General features: G+C 34.7%; 1 protein-coding gene across 2 annotated transcripts in view; it reads right to left on the minus strand.

The window, feature by feature from the left end:
- The window catches only part of lrfn5.S (leucine rich repeat and fibronectin type III domain containing 5 S homeolog), a 127,110-nt gene that overhangs the window by 40,382 nt on the left and 67,011 nt on the right, over nucleotides 1-19,717 (minus strand). For both annotated transcript variants that reach the window (XM_018232378.2, XM_041574879.1), the window contains exon 2: nucleotides 11,910-11,987. The gene's annotated coding sequence lies outside the window, so the exon portion shown is untranslated. The remainder of the gene's footprint in view (nucleotides 1-11,909; nucleotides 11,988-19,717) is intronic.

Here is a 19,717-nt window from a genome sequence, read left to right on the forward strand (position 1 = left end):
CTCCTCCTGAGACATCCTTTTGCTGACCTTAAATGTATTTAAGCATTTGTACCTTTATCAGGTTCTGTTGAATTTGATTTGCATCACTGGGAAAAGAGGGTACATTTTACCAAAGAAAGAGCTAACTTTTATTTATTTTCTTTGATTTCAGAAAAAGTGCAAAGCAAGGAATAACAAAAATCTATCATTGTAAAAAATCACATTCCCAATCTTATTTACCAAAATAGTTTTCTTTTTTTATATCAAAAGTCCCAAAGAATTTTTGATCTGCGCCAGTGACGTAACTAAAGGGGGGCGGGCCCTGGCACGGGACGCGCTGCCGGGCCCCCCGCCCCCCTCCGTATACCCGGAACTGCCCCGGGAATCGTGGCACATGAGCTGCCGGGGGGGCCCTGAGGGGGTGCAGGCCCTGGCCCAATAGCACCCCCTGCTCCCCCGGTAGTTACGCCACTGATCTGCGCTGGGTTTGGTGCAATAATCCAAAGTTTTCTGGGTTTTCGGGCAAAAATCTGAAAAAGCCATTGTTTTCGGGTGGAATTTCCAAATTTTTTTTATTTTTCACAATCTTTTTCGGATTTGGTTGGAGTTTTTTTTTTTAGAAAATATTGAGATAAACTCGGACTTTGATAAATAACCCCCATAAAGAGTTTACTCAGTTTAACTTGTAGTCCTCCCTTCTCCTAAAAAATAAATCACAGTTTTGCATTAACTACGATTTGTATAATATATTTTAAACATTACATCCATACATCCATATATTGGATATATTGGTGACTCTGTCACAAAGAACTCTCTCTTTTGCAGATGCAAGCTACTTCTGTATCACCAGCACAGTTCTGGGGGAAAAAACTCCTCCTGAGACATCCTTTTGCTGACCTTAAATGTATTTCTATGTATACCATTATTACAGTGAATAGTAACCCAAGCTGACAAGGTTTTCATAGCATTTGTCCAATCCTCTCAGGAGTACAAATAAGCATTTGTACCTTTATCAGGTTCTGTTGAATTTGATTTGCATCACTTGGAAAAGAGGGTACATTTTACCAAAGAAAGAGCTAACTTTTATTTATCATTTTCTGGCTAGCTTAGATCACATTTCCTGATAAAGGAAAGTAATTTCTAAAGTTGAGAATGACACAAATTGTTAATAACAACTCTAACTTTTTGGCATGGAAAAAACTTCAAACTTCATCTGTCTCTTGGCAGGTGTTAACAGCATGTTAATTTATACTGTGTTACTATCGTCTTAAACTTGAAAGGCATAAAGGAATTTTATTGCGATGGAAAAGGTGACAAATGTACTGTAACTAAGAGGGTGTGCATTATTGAAGGGTATGCAATAAAAAAAACATTTGCAAAATTAAGAGTAATAGAACACACAATGTAATGGCAAATTTTGGTGACGGAATAAGGGTCTTGGGTGGTCTTCCATGGGTTAGATACCCTGGGTTCATTGAAAACAAACCCGAAGGCTACAGTTTATATAGAAATTAGTGATATGCTTTCTACTTTGTAGCAACAGCCTGGAGTAGACTTTTTTCTATATCATCACAATAATGTTCCAATGCAAAAAGTAAGTATTGATGAGCAAATCTCTTCTACGTTGCTGAAAAATGTGCGAAACTGCGGAAAAATGTTTAAAACTTTTTTCTGTAAATATTTTGTTGCTTGGCAATTTTTTTTGTTGTACATAATTTTTGTAGCAAATTACATTAGAGTATATGGGTGTTTTTTTGTGGCACCTTGTTTCTCCTTTGGGGCTACCAATAAAAATTGGGAAGGCAAAATCTCATGCATTTTTTGTTCAGTATACTGCTACACATATGTCCTAAATTGTTAGCGGTACCATCTAGAGTTTATATATTACTACTAGCTTACAAATACAGGCATATCTAATAATAAAGCTGACCACCAACAGACAATATCTGGCTTCTTTGTGTCCTACTTTAAAATGAATAAAGCATATATTTAGGTGTATTCTATTTATTTTCTGTGATTTCAGAAAGAGTGCAAACCAAGGGATAACAAAAGGCTATCACTGTAAAAAAAAATCACATTCCCAATCTTATTTACCAAAATAGTTTGCTTTTTTATTTCATTTTCTGGCTAGCTTAGATCACATTTCCTGATAAAGGAAAGTAATTTCTGAAGTTGAGAATGACACATAATTGTTAGAAACAATTAACAACTTTTTTTCTGTAAATATGTTGCCGCCTAATATTATTTTTTTGTTGTACATAATTTTTGTAGCAAATTACATTAGAGTACTGTACATGGGTGTTTTTTTTTTTCGTGCCACCTTGTTTCTGCTTTGGGGCTACCAAAAAAAATTGGGAAGGAAAAATCTCATGCATTTTTTGCTCAGTATACTGCTACACATATGCCCTAAATTGTTAGAGGTACCATCTAGAGGTTATATATTACTAATAGCTTACATACACAGGCATATCTAATAATAAATCTGACCACCAACAGACAATATCTGGGTTCTATGTATCTCACTTTAAAAATGAATAAACCATTTATTTACGTGTATGTCCTTATATAGACAATTGGAAGGCTCAGATCCCTTTGGTTGATGGGGAAGGATAAAATGATGTATGCTTTTGTCACTCATGCCTTTTTTTGTCAGGCAAAATGTGTGAATCTGTACATGGTGAAATGTTCTGCTTATCACTAAGGGGCAGATTTATCAAGGGTCGAAGTGAATTTGAGGGAATTTTCGAAGTAATTAAATCGAAATTCGAAGTAATTTTTTGGATACTTCAACCATCGAATAGGATACTACGACTTAGAATTTACTTTAAATTCGATTCAAAATAAAATAGTTTGAATATTCTAATATCGATAATCGAAGTACTGTCCCTTTAAAAAAACTTCGACTTCAATGGTTCGCCAAATTAAACCTGCCGAAGTGCTATGTTAGCCTATGGGTACCTTCTAATGCATTTTTCTAAGTCGTCACACATCGAAGTTAAATCGTTCGATCGTACGCTAAAATCATTCGATCAAACGATTTTACTTCGATCATTCGATGGCCAAATTCGGTGAAAAATCCTTAGACTTCGATATTCGAAGTCAAAGTATTTTAATTCGATGGTCGAATTTCGAAGTATTTTCTACTTCGAAATTCAACCCTTGATAAATCTGCCCCTAAAAGTAAGGTCTGCCCTTTGTGTATAGGAGCAATTGTTGATTAGCCTGCACAAAGTCCTAACCTCAACCCATGTGAACACTTGTGGGATCAATTTATATGCAGACTGTGAATTATGCCTGATCACCAAACCCAGTGCCTAATATTAGTAAAACTGTTGTGGATGAATGGTTGTTACATGATCTAAAATAAAGCCTTCCCACAAGAGTAGAGACTTGCAGCAATGTGTGGGTCAATTTTATATTAATACCATGGAAAATGTTGAACAGGTAGATGTCCAGATTTTTTCAAGTCTCTCAGGGTTTCATTATTCAGGAAGTCCCTAGCTCTTAACATGTTTATTGATACAGCAACAGATCCAGAAGTATCTAGGGTTGCTAGTAAGGTCTTACTGCAAAATAATGGGTAAATAACCATTAGGCCCCTTTCAGTATGCACCAACAAGCTATAAACATTCTACACTAACTACTAAACTAAATATTATGTTCTATACTAAATACACACAAAACATGGCTATGGTTAATATAGAATTTACACAAATAAATATAATCAACTCCAGTTAGGCCCATAAATAAGTAAAAAAGTAATTCTACAATTGACTCAAAGGCTATTTCATAGGCAGACGTGGGCAATTCCTTCAGTATGTCATTATCAACAAAGCACATAAAAACCCTGGAGTTGATTTGACTAGAATTGTCAGCTTAATGTACCCATTTATAGTTTCCACAGGTAAGGAGAAAGGAGAAAAATGTATGGCACATATAATACTAAAAGGATAATCTCACTGATAATTACATCGTACAACTGGTAACACATTTTGTCAAGAAGACATATTTTACTTCTTTTAAGCCTGCAAACTATTAGTTCTGTGTCTTTTTGGCTTCTTTTAAAAGCTAAAGTATACACCTAACATTTCTTTGTTGTCTGTGTTAATGTCTACTTCTCATGGTAGAAATGAAAATGAACAAATGGACAAATCTATTAAATGATAGCCTACCTAGCTCCAACAGAAAAAAAATTAAAAAAAAAGATTTTAATATTTCCCACTCAAGCTTTCCCTGCTGCTTCTAATTTATGTTCAAATCTATGTCAGCTGTCACAATTATATTTCTAAAATTTTATTTGTGGGCAATGCCTCCTGCTGTTATTGAAAAGTGAGAGAAATGCCCCTGGCAGCATTTCAAGGTCTGGTGAAAAATATGACGTTCTTAAGAGCAAAGCTATGTATTGTTCGTAAGGAAATATAGGTCATAAATTACTTCCAAGCACTTGCCCCATTTAGAAAAAAAACAGTTTATGCTTAGCCAAGAAGACTCATAATAAAAAAAATCTGGGCACACATAATAGTATTATTTAGAGCACTGAAAAAGGATTTGATGTTATGATAATCACAGCAAAACTGCACACTGTATATACCTTGCTCATTTTTAAAATATATGAACTTGTTGCTGTTTCATACATCTTGTGCATTTGTTTACCAACCATATATTAATTATGTGACAGTGAATTGTACATGCATATAAAGTTGTTATAATGCCCTACTCATGTGCCCACAGTATAGTTTAGGTGCCATATGTTAGCAAAGGTAGGGGGGAGTTGTAAACAAGTTGCACCCCCCAAAAAAAAATTTACAATCTTTTTCAGTCTTTCACCCTTTAAATAGGAAAAAACACCAGCGTTTTTGAGGAACGCCTGTCTACTCTATTGCACTTCGCCTGGTCTGAAGTGGCGAAGGCAAGTCTGGTGATAGAGGCAACGTTCAATAAAATCAAAAACGTTGTGAATTTGCGTAGTAACGCTCTTTCGCCAGACTGTAAATTCGCCTGGCGTTAGAGTGCGAAGTTGCGAAGTCTATCTCCTTGGCAAAATTACGCCAGCAAATTTACGCCAGCTACCGTTAGTAAATTGGCCGAATTGTGCCGAAATGTGCCGAAATGTGCCAACGTTACCGACTTCGCCCTTTAGTAAATTTCCCCCATTGTCTGAGTTGTAAACAAGTCACAGGTTGTAAGCTCCATCAATGTTTTTTTTTTTTTGCTAGATCACTATGTTTTTGTTGCCTATTGCCCACCAGTTTCACTCTTTTCTGTCATCCTCTCATGCCTATCTCTTTATTCAAAAGGTAGTTAAAATCATGGAGGGATAGGTAGTGTCTTGTTACTAGTCTATTTATCATGCTGTGTAGAATTATATATGGCAGAAAGACAGTGTATAAAGCAGTTCAACATAATTGCAATTGAAAAAAAAATTAAAAAAGCTGTGTATTTTTATGCTAACCTGTCCTCATTTAGGGGCACATTCACTTAGTTCGAGTGAAGGTATAGAATAAAAAAAACTTCAAATTTCGAATGTTTTTTTTTGGCTACTTCGACCATCGACTACGACTTCGACTTTGAATCGAACGATTCAAACTAGAAATCGTTTGAATATTCGACCATTCGATAGTCAAAGTACTGTCTCTTTAAAAAAAACTTCGACCTCCTACTTCACCACCTAAAACCTACCGAGGTGCAATGTTAGCCTATGGGGAAGGTCCCCATAGGCTTTCTAACAATTTTTTGGTCGAAGAAAAATCGTTCGATCAATGGATTAAAATCCTTAGAAACGAACGATTCAAAGGATTAAATCGTTTGATCGAACCCTCGATATTCGACCATATGTAAATCTGCCCCTTAATGTTGTTATTTTATGCTATTATATTTATGGCATAACTAGTGATGGGCGAATCTTTTTGAACTTTGTGAAATGCATTAATGTCAATGGGCGTCCGAATAATTTTGACGCGCAACAATTTTATTTTTTGTTTGTAGGGGTGACCTGAGAACTGTAGTCACCATTAGTTTACATTAGTGATTAATATTTGTAACTGCAGGGGTTGAGTTGAGTTAAATGTGATATCAAGGCCTCTTTAATGAGCCTGTTTAAATGCACTTAACATGCAAGGAACTGGACTAAAATCCAACAAACATATTCGTTATTTCATGAGATGAAGATGGATCCTTTGCATGGTGATAATGTCTGCTCTGATTAATTCTATTTCGCTTAATCAGTACTCTGCAAATGCAGAATCCATTCTGCAATTAAGACATACGATACCATTTTCTACTTTGCATATCTCTACACACAGGCTACAAATTAAAGCATTTTGGAACAATTATGCACTTGAAAAACTTTCTTACTTTAATTCAGTAATGATTTTACTGACATAAGATTTACCATGTAAGATATGTAGCAAGCACTTTAACCAAATAAAATGTAAAGCTTGATGTTATTGTGCATGCACAAATTTTTCAAAGTGTGCATCTACCTGGGGAAGAGAATTGGTGCTCCACCATTGCTATGCATTGTATGTACCTGGTCATTTCGTTTTATATTTTACTTGGTTGGAGAGCTTGCCTGATATTTTGGGCTGAGTTTGCAAGGTGGCCAGACGGTGGAGGATTGGGGCACCCACAATTAATTTTGGTAAGCGGTGAGTGTTGATATTATACATACAGTATATTGTATGATATTAATCTGCAACCATGTTGCTACCCAGTTATTGTTTTATCCACTAGTATGGGGATCAAGTAGCAAATTCAGTTACAGAAAGAGAAAACAGAAGATATTTGTGCATCATATTAATAACCTGTCATTTAGCAATTATATGCATTTGTACTATCAACCAAAATATGTTTGCCTCTTGTAACAATACCGTTTCAGTTTCTTTTATTGATGTCAAGCCAACCTGAGATTGGGGGTTGCAGTTTAGAGGCTGTACTTCAACAGTAGCGATTAAACAGACATAATATAGGCTGAAGATTTGGCTTGCTTGCAACTATGAAGATTTGACAAAACATTTAAGCTTATAAAATGCTCTGATTATAAAGTATGCTCTTACCAAAGTTACATATTTACTTCAATCCTCTTTTCTTATTCTACCATGAAGCACTGCAAAGATAAGAAGGAATGTGGCTCAATAAATGTGCCTAATCTCCCTAAGTACATGTGAGTGCTGTTTCTATTCCTCTAGATTATGCTTAGCTAGGCATCCAGGAAGTAAAAGCACCTCAACTTTAGGATAAACAGGGTGACGTACATGAAGTTTTACTGTGATTTCTAATCACGACCCTCTAATCTATTGATTCATGAATGATCATCAAGTGAAAAAAAATGCAGCAGATAGTGTTTAAAAAAATACAATACAACTTCACTGCATAAAATGGAGATTTTAATTGGGAGAAGACTGGTGGCCTTTATTCAGTAATCTTTACAGTAATCTTTACAAACAGTGCACTAAATCTTTTTGTCTGTTAAGTGTTGTACAAGAGTGAAGGTACTTCTAAGATATTCATAAATACTAATTGAGGTTGCAGGTGGCATGCGCCAAAATTTTACTGCAGATATGGAATGATCAGGGTAAAGTTGACTACAGGTTGTACTTGTATAACTTAAAGGGATACTGTCATCGGAAAAAACATTTTTTTTCAAAATGAATCAGTTAATAGTGCTGCTCCAGCAAAATTGTACTGAAATCCATTTCTCAAAAGAGCAAACAGATTTTTTTATATTCAATTTTGAAATCTGACATAGGGCTAGACTAGTCAATTTCCCAGCTGCCCCAAGTCATGTGACTTGTGCTCTGATAAACTTCAATCACTCTTTACTGCTGTACTGCAAGTTGGAGTGATATCACCCCCCTCCCTTTCCCCCCCAGCAGCCTAACAACAGAACAATGGGAAGGTAACCAGATAACAGCTCCCTAACACAAGATAACAGCTGCCTGGTAGATCTAAGAACAACACTCAATAGTAAAAACCCATGTCTCACTGAGACACTTTCAGTTACATTAAGAAGGAAAAACAGCAGCCTGCCTGAAAGCATTTCTCTCCTTAAAGGGATACTGTCATGGAAAAAAATTTTTTTTACAAAATGTATCAGTTAATAGTGCTACTACAGCAGAATCCTGCATTGAAATCTGTTTTTCAAAACAAGAAATTGATTTTTTTATATCTAATTTTAAAATTTGCTATGGGGCTAGACATTTTGACATTTCCCAGCTGCCCTCAGGTCATGTGACTTGTGCTCTGATAAACTTCAGTCACACTTTACTGCTGCACTGCAAGTTGGAGTGATGTCATTACCCCTCCCTCCTACAAGCTGCTGTAATGTAAATAGAGCCTTGTCTGCTGAGCCTGTCAATTGAACAATAGGCAGGAATCAAGATAAGCTCTCACTGACACCACTTCAGAAGGACTGAAATAAGATAGTCCTGTGATCACTGCCTCCACTTACGTTTCAAAAATAAATATATATATATATACACACACACACAATTCATTTTGGGCACTGGAAAAAATATTTTATATAGATAGTTTATTTAAATTTGTTTACACAAAAATGAAACACAGAAGTACACTCCCATTACTGATGACAGGGAATAGAAAAAAGGATAAAATAAGGACATACTTGAAAACCAGGAAAACTTAGGAGGAAGTCTAGAAAGGGTTAAAATAGCTCAGGAGAAAGGAGGCAGTAAGTAGTTAATGAAAAAAGAAGTATTGCAGGCAGGAAAGGAGCAAGGTGTGTGTGAGGTGGATAGCAGAGGGAACTCACAGCTCCTTTACCTCATCTAGTAACCAGTAAAACTAACTAGGAAGGCAGCAAGGAGAGAAAGTTTCCCCCTCCAAAGGAAAGCAAAGAACAAACTTACAGAACTGCAGGAGCTTTGATAGTGTCTGTGGGAGGAGGGGCTGCTAGTGCAGCTGTAGAGCAGGATGTAGGAAAGTGAAAGTAATTGGTTCCCTGCAAACCATGTGACCTCTCTCCTCCAAACATCACACGCATGGGCAGAGAGGAGAGGGGGAGTGTACAGCTAGATTCTCATGTCGTAGTGCGACCTGGCTTTTCATTACAGAGTGGCTGCCTCCAAGCACACAGGTAATGCTGTGCCTGCTGTTAGAGCAGCACAGGATGAATGTGTAATGAGCAAAAATGGTAGCCCCCATGACAAAATACAAACTAAAATAACTTATGCATGGATTTGTGGATTAACATTTTATTTGCCAGACAGTGTTTATGGATGTGTGTTTTTTATAAAAATGCAAAAAAAAAAAAAAAAAGTTTAAAATGACGACAGATTCCCTTTAAGTGCAGGCACAGGTCACATGACCAGGGGCAGCTGGGAAATTGACAATATGTCTAGCCCCATGTCAGATTTCAAAATTGAATATAAATAAATCTGTTTGCTCTTTTGAGAAATGGATTTCAGTGCAGAATTCTGCTGGAGTAGCACTATTAACTGATGTGTTTTTAAAAAAACATGTTTTCTGATGACAGGATCCCTTTAATAAGTGACAATCTATCTCTCTGTCTATCTATCATCTACTATCTGTCTATCTATCTATCTATCTATCTATCTATCTATCTATCTATCTATCTATCTAATTATATACGCAAAGTAGAGATGCACCGAATCCAGTATTCGGTTCGGGATTCGGCCAGGATTCGGCCTTTTTCAGCAGGATTCGGATTCGGCCGAATCCTTCTGCCTGGCCGAACCGAATCCGAACCCTAATTTGCATATGCAAATTAGGGGCGGGAGGGAAATCACGTGACTTTTTGTCAGAAAACGAGGAAGTAAAAAATGTTTTCCCCTTCCCACCCCTAATTTGCATATGCAAATTAGGGTTCGGATTCAGTTCGGTATTCGGCCAAATCTTTCACAAAGGATTCGGGGGTTCAGCCGAATCCAAAATAGTGGATTCGGTGCATCCCTAACTCAAAGGTACATCAATGTACTGAGATATATTCGGCTGAATACTCGCAATTTAAATTGGAAAAAGCCAGACAGACTACCCTTTTATTCCTCTGCAATATGTATATGTGTGCCAGGTCTTAATACATTTAGGGGCAGATTCATTAAGGGTCGAATTTCGAAGTTAAAAATACTTCGAAATTCGACCCTCGAATTGAAATCCTTCGCCTTCGAATATCGAAGTCGAAGGATTTAGCGCTAAACGTTCGTTCGATCGATCGAAGGATTTTTCGTTCGATCGAACGAATTTAACCAATTCGATGGTCGAAGTACCAAAAAAATACTTTGAAATTCGAATTTTTTTCATTCGAATCCTTCACTCGAGCTTAGTGAATCGGCCCCTTACTGTAGCATGCAAAGGGCTGAAACTATTGTGGTAAAACTATTTAAGCCCAGTGTCTGATTGCTTAACTGGAATGACAACTAGATGGTCCCTCCATTCTGGATAGCAAAGTCAAATTTGTCAAATTTGCCTAAGGACCATAATTCTAGCATTGAACACATTGTAGAAAAAAATATAACATTTGCAAAGAACTATAATTGTGCTCATAAAAATGTATTCTCCTAATATACAGTGTTTCATAATCCACTGAATAAATTGCTGAAATCCTCATATTTTTGGCTAAAGTTCTTATTGCAATAACAAATACAACAAAAGCCAACAAAAATTCTACAGAAATGCCAGCAATCAGATCCGTTTAAATATACTTAAACTACTGCCACATGAATTTCTTCTTACATTTCATAGATTGCAGAGGTTAAGATTAAAAAAATAAAACATACAGATTTACAAATAATTTATATACATTTTTGGTTGACTGAGGATTTTTTTACAGAATAGTTTCATAGCTTCCCAAAAGACGAGGGTTTTTATACCCACAATTTTGATTTTCATGTGTATATATTTTTATACTCTACATTTTACAAAAAATAAAATGTAAAAGCGCTAACACAAATTTTGAAAGATAAGCCCAAAACTGTGCAGTTAAATACTTTGTCCTCTATCCCTTGAATAACCCTTGATTTTGGTGTGTTATTAGGTTTGATAACTATTTTGGAAGGCCCTCGAGCTGAAGCTTATAACATGTGCCAGGTTCTGAACATGGGTGAAGTTAATAAATTGAATTTGTTTCTTAGATTTTTTCTTAGCTCCAAGTAATTGCTGCTAAACCCTGCTTTGTAAAAAGAGATTTTGTTAGCAATATCTAATTAGGGTAAAATGTTTTAGTTTTCTAATTAAATACATTTTTCAGGGATTATTGAAATGACAGCTGCATGGTTTGTCAAAATAATGTATCAGCAATCTGCTACTAGTAAACCATGCAATTAATATCTACTTGCAATTATAAATAAGCAGACATGGCTCTGCTAGAATTTAACTGCAGTACTTGTACATCTCTGACATACAACTGTACATTGTATGATGGTTTCTATTTGCTAATACACATGATAAATTACAATATATTTGTATACATAAAATTCCTTTTTATTTCTTGTATGGGGCCTGAGCCCATAGACAGAGAATATAGAATATAGAAGTTTTATATACCCAGCAGTTAGAACACAAACTATGCTTGCATTTGTTCTAAGGTCTGTTTTTTTTTTAAATCCTAAACTTAGACTTGAAACATATCAGGTGCTGTTCATTACACATAACCCATTTTCTCTAACTCAATTATCTGTATATCTTTGCACAGTTTTCAGTACACTGTCTTTTACCCCTCGAAGACTGCAAATTTGCTATTTTTTAAGACACCTGTGGTTCAAGCTTACAAGGCCCCTCGATAAGTTTTCTTATGACATAGGCCCACCTGAATTAACATATTTATATACAGTGGGTACCTGGCCAACTGGAATGAAGGAAAATATTAACAAGCAGGTTAATGGTGAATTAGAGCATTATCTTGGAAAACCGTATGCAGAGAAGATAAATACATTAACTGATTTTGCATTGTTTACCTTGCTTAGGAAATCATCTCTTTGGTGTTCACATGGTCATCTAAATACAATAGTTTGTCCCATGGAGATGCAAGCAATCTAGGGAAAAGAATAATCAGTACATTACTTTTAAATATTTTGAATAAATACTCATTTGAAGTTTACATGTATAAAGGATAAACACAAAAACATTTGTTTACCCTAAATCAAAATATCTGTTCTGGTAATCTCATATGTCTCATAATATGTTAGCCAAACACTACAAAATAGTATTGTTTATACTACATAAGCACATTTTTTATTGTGATTGAAAAGGGCAAAAAGTATGCATTTGGAGTAATGTAATTATAAAGTCTAAGGTTTGCCCATATCTAGTAACCCATAATCAAATGTTCATTTTCAAATTCATCTTCCTAAAATTATCTGTTTTAAAACTGCTGCATATTAGCCTGTTAGCTAAGATATGCCATTCTTTTCAACTTCATATGATGCTGAATCATATGTAACTGAAAAGCTATTTTCAATATTTCAGTGTTAGGATAGTATAAATTAAATATAGGTTCATAAACCAGACCATGAAGGCATAAACTAGAATAATTTATAGGCAGCTTGAAGGGGTGGGAGGGAGCAGTAAGCTGTCATTCTAAGCCATGAAAACAGTATCCAATATTATCCACAAAAAATAGGTTTAGGTTATTGTTCACCTAGTTACAAATCTGGAGATCATTTCAATTGAATATAAGGGAATAATCTAAGAACAGTAAAATGATTAATTTTAATAGCTAGAAAAAAATTAAAAAACTTGAGGAAAACATTTTGCAAAGGTTTGCTTCATTCGTTTGACACTTTACTAAGGAACATCTCATTACATTGATCTCTGCCCTATCCATTAATTGTATAAACATAGGTGCTGAAACTCTGTCATAAAGACACTGTCAAAGTACAATTCACTTTGCAGTTATCAACTGATATAACGTGGAACTCAAAAATGACATCTTAGCAACTGCCGCCTGCCATTTATCTTGTCTTGTTTATTGTTCCTTAATACATTCGTTTTGTGTAGCTGTTGGGGACAACACTCTAGCATGCATATTTCCTATACAAAAATATAAAAATTATCTAACAATGATCCGCCATTTTTCAGCATAACTGGAAGGGTATATGAGGGGCATTTGCATAGACCCTGAATGAAGTGCAAGAGCACTAAGAATGGCACTCATTATAATTTGCATTTCTGAGTACAGTGCTCATGAATTCAGCACTGTATTCATGGGCCAGATGGAGTGCAAGGAGCTGCAATAATTCTATTACCTGCAGGGCAGTGAGCAAAAAAATGGTGGATTGAGCCTTGCACTTTGCACCCTTCCCTGAAGTTAGTAAATAGTCCTTATGGTAGAGTTAAAAATACAAAATACTATTGAAGCCTCACCATGAAAATTATTGTGGCCTATTATGCAGCTATCAATTCATTGTCAATGTGAAAATGCAACTTCAGTATGAATTAGGAATTGACACATGCGTAACATCTAAATTTTAAAATGGGACAATTCCGACCACTCCTTGATCTCCTGAGACTTAAGGCCCTACCTATTTATGCATAGTTATGCCCAGTTCCCATACCTTTTTCAGGGTCTGCAACTTAGTACTGTCCAAAAGAAATAGGGACCACTGGAATGTGTGTGTGAAAACTATGCAATGTATATGTATATTATATTTAAATTTACACAAAACAGCCAACAACACCTTCTACCGGTCACCTGTATAAATCATATTACTCTATAGTGGGGGATAGGTACCTTATAGCCCCCAACATGTTATATAAGAATCAAAACTATATACTATATGCCGGTTGCTACAAAACGAGCATCTCTTTAAAAAAATACGGTGGTAAATATTTTTTCCCAGCTGGGGTGGCAAGTTATCGAAAAACATTATATTATAAATGTAATAGATTTTAACCAACATTCTCTCTAAGGAACTAAGAAAATAACAACACATATAACTAAAAAATCATGTCTTTTAAACTGATAATTTTTTGGTCTTGATGACGATGATGAAGATGATGCACCATTATATCAGCATATAGACATGTGTTGCACTTTTCAATTTTAGTTGCTTATGATGACTAATTTTTGATGACTAGCACAGCTTTAGATATGCTCATATCGAATGATTGATGAATACATCTTATGCATTAAAAATGTACTGTTGCTGTGGCAATGGTTATGAGCAAGAAGGTATTTAGTTACTTGAAACTGTTTTCAATTAACATTTAAATGTATACTAAAATGGTTCATCCTTATTGGTAATTCAGATTCAAATTCAAGTTCTATATAACAATAGTTTTCTTTGAAGTGAAGTATTTAATACTTGACCAGTGTTACTATTATAGCTCGTAAAGTTGCTCCCTCTGCTGTACTGAATTTATCTGCACACTTATTATAGGGAGTTTCCAGTGTGCGCGGCCTATAATTGGAAAGTAATTAACATGACAAGATGCAATTTATCATACAGACAGGGCATAAAATAAAATTGACTTGCCTTATGACGTACCAATATTCTAAATAAAATACTGGCAAAAAGTCTTTATGATATTGTGCAATAATCCAACTGTCTAAAGCTTTTCTTAGACAGTCTGAACTGAAGCAGTTGAAATAAAAAAGTCCCATTGGGGATTGCACTAGACTAGTAAATGAATTTGAAAAAAAAGTAGGATTTACTATTTACTACAATAAAAAAACCAAATATTAATATAAATATTTCCATTAACATATATTTCCATCCTATAGTCTGATTAAAGCATTAGCTATAATTTTATTTTTTCTATGTTTTATTTATATTCCTATGCTGGTTTTAGCCAATCAATGAATCTTCCACTAAGCTTTCAGCCAAATGCTGAACTGAATTTGAATCCTAATTTACATATAAAAAAAGATAGCAAAATCCTGGGGTGGTAAATCCATACTTGGAAAAAATCAGCACTTGCCATAGTCACGTGGTCTAAAATCATGTAATTGGAATTTTTTTTATTCATTTGAACCAGGAAATTTGATTTGCCTGAATCCAAATCCTGCTGAAAAAGTCTTGGATTGGGCTGAATCCCATACAAATCAAGGATTTGATGCATTCCTGGTGGTAGCACATAGCAAATTGAAATGGAGTGCTGTTAAATTGTGATGATTGAGTTTATTTGCCAGGCATGGATTTGCGGCAAATTATTCTGCACTTTGCCACATTGCGGATTTTTTCTGGAAACTGAGGCAAAAATGTGCCTCTTAAAAAAAAGTCACTGCAACAAAATTGTCGCAAAGACAAAAAATTTGCGAAAAAAAAAAAAAATGCCCATTGACTTTAATGCATTTGGACAAAAAAGTTGCAGAGACAAAAAGTTGCCATAAGAACCGATTCACGAATCACTACTGCTGACAATATGCTGAATGCCACTGGATGTCTACAAAAGCACTTATTCTGTATGGTTCTTACTCCGGCATAGTCTATAACATATCAGATTTCTACCACCTTATTAATACGGAATAGAAAATATCTACCCCTTACTTAATTCAAACAATGTTCAATATCAGCAGTACAGCACAGTAGGACCTTTACCAGATCACTTAATGAAATACTACACTAGTGAATGCTTTATGTTTTCCAATAACTTGTGGAAAACTGCTCAGTACTACTGAAAGAAGCCTGAACTCTGATTTATAATTTAAGGGATTTTCAGCAATGTAATAAAACAAAAATAAAATAACATACAGAGAGTTAACAACTGATAATTTTTAAACTTTACAAACACTTGATACACATTCTATTATCTGGGCAAGATTTATAATAGTTTCCACTGGCTGGTTTTATAGTCATCTCTTTGTGAGGCCTACAACTGGGAACACTGGTTCTTAGGAAACTACTACAACTAGCTGACCACAAAATCATACGTAAATAGACACAGTTTAGCAAGTTTATACATATGTATTTAGAGGTCCAAAAATAAACATATTATTTTTTGAAACTATAGGAAGAAGGTTACAGAACGTGATCTCTAAATTGGATATACATTTTTATTTTTCTGTTCTTTTATTCTTCTTTGGTTGTTTAAGGGCATTGTACTAGTAGGGTGTCTTGTGTTTGCATCTTATTAAAATGAATTTGTTTTTTGTTAATTAGTGGTTTGTATGAGTTCATTCTAGTACATTGACACACATATATTGGATAATGCACAGTTTTTAATTTAAACTGCATCTAGGATGGTATGAAAACAGTTTTTGATGTAAACTGTGTTTGTACTGGTCAAGTATATCAGGTAGCATTCTGTTAAGATCAGAGAGTGTAAAACCTAAGAACATACTAGACTGGCATTTTTACTATCTTACTTGCACAGATACAATAGTAAACATTGTTAAAAAAGTATAAAAATGTAGAATACCTATTAAAATACTTTATACATGTGTTGTAACGTCTAAAAATAAATGTAAATCATCTTCCCTAAAGAATCCTTAACAATTAATTACAAGATGAAACCCAAAGGAAACAACCTAGTGATCATAAAGCTAACTACTCAGTCTTTGAGTGTCTGGATTGAGCTGCACTGGAATTGTGGTACACAAACTGGTATGCAGATAAGACTTTAAAGGCAGTTAGCATTTGTTATTTTATTGCTAAATTGTGCCTATTAGAAGGATATACATACAACATATTACATATTTTTTTTTTCTAAACAGGCAAAGAGAAAGTTCTTGGTACGTGTGTAGGAAAAGTGTGTTATTAACACATTTGATTAACACATTTAATTTTTACAATGAGACAAATTGCATATACTCTGAGCCCCCTTAGATGCTTTTGTATGTGTGTATGAATAAAACATGAAAGGAAAATATTTCGGAATGCATTTCAAATAAAAAATCTTATTATTATTAAAATAAATTGTCTTCAAGTCACCTTGTCAGAGAGTTTATTCACAAAGAAATGCCCTACTAAGAAAACAAATTTTATGTAGCTGTTTCAATTATAGTTATCTATAGATATTAAAAAAGAGTTTTTAGAACAGCAAAATAATATTATGCTTAAACAATGAAAATACTGTTATATGAAGCTTACTGTCGCTAACCTTAAGAATTATAGTTCAGTAATACAAAATAGATTTTATTTTCATTTTTTTTGCAGTTTGGATAAAGAACCCAGATGTAATGTTCTATTTATAGCTCTTGCTTATGTTCACAGGAAATATCTGGTAATATAATACTATAATATATAAGCAAAAAAAGAATATTTTCCTTAAGCAAGATATCAGGAATGCATAATCAATACAACTAAGCCAATAATGTATATAGCCAGTTTTAAATCTTATAAATGATTTATATATGATTATCCTAATATATGTTTCAGCTCAAAGCCATTTATCTTTCTTGAGCCATTAATACTTAATAAGCAATAGTTACATAATAGTTTGTGTCATATTATAGAGTGTTGGTACCAATATATGTTCCATATAAATGTGAATTTTTATAAAAACTGCAAATTATATACAATATAAAACGATAGCTCTGAATTACGGAATGGCTGTCTCCCATAGACTCCATTTTATCCAAATAATCCAAATTTTTAAAAATGATTTCCTTTTTCTCTGTAATAATAAAACAGTAGCTTGTACTTGATCCCAACTAAGATATAATTAATCCTTATTGGAAGCAAAACCAGCCTATTGGGTTTATTTAATGTTTAAATGAATTTCTAGTAGACATAAGGCATGAAGACCCAAATTACGGAAAGATCCGTTATATGGAAAACCCCATGGAAAACATTACTTAAATATTATATTGATTTATGTGAAAATGTATATTTCTATATTTAACATAATAAATAAATAAATAGGAGGGTGATTTAGACAAGCTGTTTGTTGACCTGATATCTACTGATTTTATTATTAACATGTATTTATATAGCGCCAACATATTGCGTAGCACTGTAAAGTAAATGTGATTATACAACTAAATCACATGAATTATATACATAGAACATATGGAGTTGCATAGATTACAATCAATACCGGTACAAAAGGTGAGGAAAAGCCCTATGCATAGGCATACACTCTAAAGGGAAGGAAGTAATACACAAGGTGGGGGAGTGGGCAAGATCGAATTAAGTGGGTGAGAAATGTGGTACTGTATGTGGTGTTGTGTTTGGTAGTTAAGCAGAGTGAGGGAAGGCTTTTCGAAAGAAGTGTGTTTTAAGAGATTTCTTGAAAGAAGAAAAGTTGGGAGAATGTTAGACAGACCGTGGGAGAGAGTTCAAGAGGAGGGGTGCACCCCTTGTAAAGTCTTGAATGTGAGCATGTGAGGAGGTAATGAGAGAAGAGTTGAGTAGCAGGTCAGTAGAAGAGCGTAGTAAGCGGTTGGGTGAGTATATAGAGATGAGTTCAGAGATGTAGGGTGGGGCAGAGTTATGAAGTGCTTTGAAAGTCAGGGTCATTCATTTGAATTTGATTCTGAAAGGTAACGGAAGCCAGTGCAGGGATTGACAGAATGGCGTGGCAGAGGAGGAGCGGTTGCTGAGGTGTATGAGCCTCGCAGCAGTGTTCATTATGGACTGGAGAGGTGAAAGTCTCTGGAGGGGAAGGCCAATTAATAGAGAGTTACAGTAGTCTAGACGTGATATGATGAGGGAGAGAATAAGAATTTTGGCAGCATCTTGGGTGATAAATGATTGTATTTTGGATATGTTCCTTAGGTGGACGTGACATGATTTAATAAGTGACTGGATATGAGGAGTGAATGACAGGGCAGAATCTAGGATAACCCCAAGGCACCGGGCCTGGGGAGAGGGGGTGATAGTGGAGTTGTTAGCTATGATGGATACTTCCGGGATGTTACTGGTGTTAGTTGAGGAAAGAAAACCATTTCAGTTTTGATCACCAGCTAAAGGTCTAAAGGTAGATCCCCGTCTACCTTTCGGGAACCCCTGCCTTAAATCCATTACTTGTTGTCTTGATTATGTACTCGAAAGATGCCAGTAGCAGAATACGTGTTTATTACTGGAGATGGAGTTGACCACAGCATGTTTCATCTGATCCTGGCATATCATCAATGCTTAACCAGTTTCATTGTAAGACAATGTCCTCTAAACATATGGAGAAATACTTAATATGCTACCTTAACTACTACTTAGCAGGTTTAAGTTCCAATTAAATATATAGGTAAACTGTAGCTCACTAATAAAAGTTCCTCTGTTGGTCATCCCACAGGGTATCCTGTGTTAATACCACTCAACCTTAACTACTACTTAGCAGGTTTAACAAGCAATTAATATAAGCAATATAGTGGGTAGTTCTAGGTTTATTTTTATAAAGCAGAGTTTATGACACAGCCCCTGTTGAATAGAGTGCAAGTGGATTGTTGATGAATAAAAACATTTATTTTTCAAAATCGTACTTTTTGGCTTGTTATTTAGTCTACTCTTTGTTCTAACGCAATTATTTTAATTTAACCGTAAATTGTATGAATGGGTTCCACTAAATGCAACAACCCAGAACGGGTATGAATGCCATACTGAAAAATTAATACACGTGAATAACAACAGAAATTACAATAAGGGGCAATTTACTAACAAATTGGCCCTTATTTTATTAACAAATCAAATTTCTATTTTCTCCACAAATCTAAAAAAACATTTTTTTCTATATTTCTTAAAAGCTGTAAAAAAATATCCAGATTTTTTAAAGTGCAAAAACCAAGAAAATCTCGAGTTCCTTTAGAAATTAATGGGGGTTATAAAGGTATTTTTATATATATATATATATATATATATATATATATATCTTTCTCTTTTTTTTG

This window comes from Xenopus laevis, chromosome 8S (assembly GCF_017654675.1).
Source record: "Xenopus laevis strain J_2021 chromosome 8S, Xenopus_laevis_v10.1, whole genome shotgun sequence".
In the NCBI taxonomy this organism is placed as follows: domain Eukaryota; kingdom Metazoa; phylum Chordata; class Amphibia; order Anura; family Pipidae; genus Xenopus; species Xenopus laevis.